At 41.0% G+C, this 5,289-nt stretch overlaps 1 pseudogene; it reads left to right on the top strand.

Annotated features, from left to right (window-relative positions):
* Positions 1-1,935: 1,935 nt before the first annotated feature.
* The window catches only part of LOC102891909, a 17,610-nt pseudogene continuing 14,256 nt past the window's right edge, over positions 1,936-5,289 (top strand).

The following is a 5,289-nucleotide window of genomic DNA, read 5'->3' as shown; positions in this document are numbered from 1 at the left end:
GGTGCAGACGTATAGCCTTTGATAGAAATGTTTCATGCCAATGAATTTTGGGTGCCATTTGTTACCACAGCAAATATGACTAATACAGCCATGAGAAATTTAAAATATGAAAACAATCACAAAACCAACAAATTTAATAGTTGGCAGATGGTTAATGTGTGGAATAAAATTGTGTAAATTCTTTCATCTTACACGGCTTAGATGCAATTCATATTTTTCCAATACAAACTAGCACTTCATTTTTTTTTTCCTTAATCATCTTTCTTATTTGTTGTGGTTAGTAGTATTTATCACAGTTTAGCAAATGCATCCCCTCTGCAGTGGAACTTTACAGCAGCTCATTTATAATTTGGAGTCTTTTTCCACATCCTTGAACTGGGCTATCCTTATGATGTGCTCTGGGTAATAAAACACAAAGAAAATGATGGTGTATTAGTTCTGTGTTTAGGCCTCAAGTGGTACTGAATAATTCTGCCTATTTCCTGGGACTCATGCTATCATTGTGAGAGCAAGCACAGGATAGCCTGCTAAAAGGTGAAAGACAGGGATGCTGGAGTCAGCTCTCATTTACTTCCAATAGCCAATTTGTGCATTATTTTTCCAACTTCACATTCAGTTACATCACATTGGTGTACTAAAATTACTTCAAGACTGAGTTTAGATCTGCCTTTGTGGATCAAAATGTTTTCTAGGGTTTAGGAGGAAGATGGTGGACTAGGTAAAAACAGAGTTCATCTCCTCCCAGGTCCTCATTGAAATTATAAACAAATTAATTATAAAATAATCAACTTGGAGAATCACCTGAAGTCCATCTGATGGTAACACCTACATCTGATAATATAGAGGAGCCACATTGAAACCAGTAGGAGGGGCAAAGTCTCAAATTGGGCTGGATCTACATCTACGGGTAGTAGAGGAACTCCGGGAAGGAAAGCAAGGCTGCAGAGGCTCTCCTGAAGGAGAAGCAGATCCTGGTCTCATCTGGGGGTTCCCCAGCCCAGGGTCCCAACCCAGGGAAGAGAAGTTTCCAATAACTCTGACTATAAAAAACAGAGAGAATTCCAGCCATCTGTGTGAGATTGAAACCCTAGACAACCCTTTGAAGGACCCATGCACAGGCTTTCTGACCTGCAGACACTCAAAAGGCCACCAGAAGATATGTGAGGAGCTCGCATGATATTCATACTGAGAAAGTCTGCATTACCTGGCACGAGAACAAGGGCTGGAATGGCAGCCACCATTGTGCTTCACTCTGGCCCTCCTACCTGGCAATGTACAGACTGAACCAGCTTGACCATACAGACTCCTCCCACAGAGCCATCAGGAAGCTCTGGCCTGAGGTGATCAGCCAGCCTCATCCAACTTGCAGATTGCCCTGGGGCTTTTTTGCTGGATGGCTGTCAAGCCTTGTACCCATTCAGGACCAAGCATTCCAAGCCTGCAGCCAGCACTGGGAGGCACATTTCCATTCCCAACTGGCTGCCAGTGCTGTAGATCGCATTTCCAAGATAGAGTCAGGCAGATCACTGCTGCCAACACAGACTTGGGCAGATCTCTGGGATCTATGGGCCAGTCCCAGACAACAGCTGGTCTTGCTGTGATCTGCGACTTCCGCGAGAGCGCGGACTGTTAACAAAGTTGCAGCAGGACTGAGGGTGTATTAATCAGACTGTCATTGTCTCTCTGAGACCCTGTCCCACCCTACTCATAAATTGTCCCAGGTGGCAATTTATGTGAACTGCCACAGCCCTGCCCCTCGCCTTCCCTGATCTCCCAATCCACACAGGCAACAAACTTTGGCTAGCACTGGGCTAGAACGACACAGAAATTAGTGGCAAGCAAACTTCTGCTGCCTGCGAGAGTTGCAATTTTGCATTGGGGGAATGCAAGGGTCTGTGGTACCACTCCAGACAGCAGCTGGTCTCACTGTGATCTATGACTACAGTGGGAATGCCCACACAGAAGTTGCAGCAAAATTGTGGCTGTATTACCCTGACGGCCCTTGTTTCCCTGAAATCTCACTTCACCCAAACCACAAAGTGCCTGAAGCCCATTGACAGGCAGCTTCCCATGCCCTACTTGGTTTTGGGGTTGTGCAGTCTGTACAGGCAACAGGCCTTGGCTAACGCAGTGAGCGCATTTCGAGGAAAACTGTTGTAGGCAGATCACTGCTGTCTGTATGAGCTTCAATATCTCTTGAAGGGATCACAGGGGTCTGTACTGGCCTGATGGCCCTTGACTCCCTGAGCTCCTGCCCTATCCAATACACAAAGTGGCCACTGCACATTGATAGGCAGCTGCCACTGCCCTTGGGTGGTGTATTCAGGCCCAAGGTGGGCAGCAGCTGACCTTGCTACGATTGGAAACTGGTACAGGGAGCCACAGAGAAAGCACTGGCATGTAAACTGACACTTCAGTGGCAGGGACAAATTTACTCAATAGATTTAGGAGACTTCCGGGTACCCTGTGCTATCCAAAATGCATATCACTCAGAGACTCTTCCAGTTTCAGAGACTTTCAGGCAACTGACAGAGCTTGAGGAGCACTGGTCCCTCTGCTAAATTGCCATAGGTTAGGGACGGGGAATAACCTACTGCTGCCTACTGCATTGTCTCTTCCACTTACCTATAGATGCAGCATAGGCAACAACCGTCTGCGGATCTCTTTGTAGTTCCCACCGGGTAACCCTGAGAAATCAAAAGCATAGGCTGACCTTGGCCTATGGGCGAGCCCCTCCCAAGGGGCCACAAAACCAACGCATCCAGAGGCTGGCACCAGAACCCAACATAGCAAGTCCTGACTAGTCCCATTACTTGTACACACAAAGGATGGTTGCAACAAGTACACAAGCCTGCTAGGCAAATCCCATTCAGTGGGGTCAGCCGCCACACAGCAACTATTCCCACAATTAGTCAACCTGAGCATTAATCCTATCCACTGTTGTACTAACAACAATAAAGACTTGGCGACAACAGAAGATCACATGCAACCCATGCAAAAATCATGTCCAGAGCCCCTGGCATAGGAGATCAGGGAGAGTGCACCACTGGGCCACACAGGACACAGTAGGCCATCTGGCCAAGGCTGAGAGACAAAACAAATATTCCTGACACATAGAAACTAACATAGAGAGGCTATAAAATGAGAAAACAAAGAAATAAGCCACAAATGAAACAAAAGAAAAAAATCTACAGAAAATAAGTTAAATGAAATGGACGGAAGCAACCTACCAGAAACAGAGTTCAAAATAATGGTTATAAGGATGCTCAGTGAACTTATGGGGAGAATGGATGAGCACAATGAGATCATCAACAGAGAGATAATAAGTATAAAAAAGGACATAGAAACCATAAAAGAGAGCCAGACAGAAATGAAGAATAAAATAACTGAAACGAAGAATAAACTAGAAGTATTCAATAGTAAATTAGATGAAGTAGAAGATCAAATCAGCAAAATGAAAGACAAGATAGCAGAATCAGAATAACGAAAAGAAAAAAAAAGAATTTTAAAAAATTAAGATAGTTTAAGAGACTTTTGGGACAACAAGAAGTGTAACAATAACCAGGTCATAGGAGTACCGAAAGGGGATGACAGAGAGCTAGGGATAGAGAATCTATTTAAGAAATAAACACAGAAAACTTCTCTAACCTGGCAAAGGAATTAGACATACAAGTTCAGGAAGCACAGAGTCCTAAACAAGAGGAATTCAAACAGACCCACACCAAAACACATCATAATCAAAGAGAGAATCTTAAAAGCAGCAAGAGAAAGGCAGCTAGTTACTTACAAGAGTACCTCCACAAGAATGTCTGCTCATTTTTCAATGGAAACTTTGCAGGCCAGAAGGTAATAGCAAGAAATATTCAAAGTTATGAAAACAAGAATCTACAACAAAGAATACTCTACCCAGCAAGGCTTTTGATTAAAATAGAAGATGAGATAAAGAGCTTCCCAGACAGAAAAAAAGTTTAAGGAATTCATCACCAACAAACCAGTATTATAAGAAATGTGAAAGGGATTCTGTAAAAAGAGAAGGTGTAAAAAAGAAAATAGAAATAACAGATATGAATAATAAAATGGCAGTAACTATGTATCTATCAGTAATCGCTTTAAATATAAATGGATTCAGTACTCTAATCAAAAGACATAGGGTAGCCAAATGTATAAGAAAAGAAGATCCATGCATATGCTGTTTACAAGAGACCCATTTCAGATCAAATGACATTCACAGATGAAAAGTAAAGAACACCAAATGGAAATGAAAAAAAAAAAAAAGCCAGGGTAACAATACTTGTATCAGATAAAATAGACTGTAAAACAAAGTTTATAGTAAGAGACAAAAAGAAAGGGCACTACATAATGATAAAGGGATCAATAAATCAAGAGGGCATAATCCTAGTAAACATAGTAAACATATATGCTGCCAGTATAGGAGCACCTGCATACATAAAGCAATTATTGACTGACATAAAAGGAGAGATCAACAGTAATACGCTCATAGTAGTAGACTTTAACACCCCATTGACACCAATGGACAGATTTTCCCGGCAAAGAATCAACAAGGAAACACTGGGCCTAAAAGTCACACTAAACTGGATGGATTTAATAGATATTTTCAGAGCATTTTACTCCAAAGTGGCAAAATATACATTCTTCTTAAGTGCGTATGGAACATTTTCTAGGATAGACCATATGTTAGACACAAAACAAGTCTCAATAAATTTAAGAAGATTGAGATCATATCAACTGTTTTCTGCAATCACAATGATAGGAAACTAGAAATTAACTACAAAAAATAAACCGGAAAATACACAAACACATGGAGGCTAAATAATATGCTACTAAACAATGAATGGTCTATTAATGAGATCAAGGAAGAAATCAAAAGATACATAGAGACAAATGAAAATGAAAAACAATGACTCAAAAATCTATGTGACACAGTGAAAGCAGTCCTAAGAGAGAAATTCATAGCAATACAGGCCTACCCCAAGAAACAAGAAAAAGCTCAAATAAGCAATTTAATCTTACACTGAAAAGAACTAGCAAAAAAAAAAAAAAACAGCTAACAAAGCCCAAAGTGAATAGAAGGAAGGAAATAATACAGATTAGAGTGGAAATAAATGAAATAGATTCTAGAAAAACGATATAAAAGATAAATGAAAGCAAGAGCTGGTTCTTTGAAAAGATATACAAAATTGACAGAGCCTTAGCTAGACGCATCAAGGAAAAAATAGAGCAGACTCAAATAAATAAAATCAGCAATGAAAAAGAAGAAATAATTATGGA

The sequence above is a fragment of the Pteropus alecto genome, unplaced genomic scaffold, assembly GCF_000325575.1.
Source record: "Pteropus alecto unplaced genomic scaffold, ASM32557v1 scaffold239, whole genome shotgun sequence".
In the NCBI taxonomy this organism is placed as follows: Eukaryota; Metazoa; Chordata; class Mammalia; order Chiroptera; family Pteropodidae; genus Pteropus; species Pteropus alecto.
Note: the sequence above shows the minus strand (reverse complement) of the source record. Positions and strands in the feature narration are given on the sequence as shown.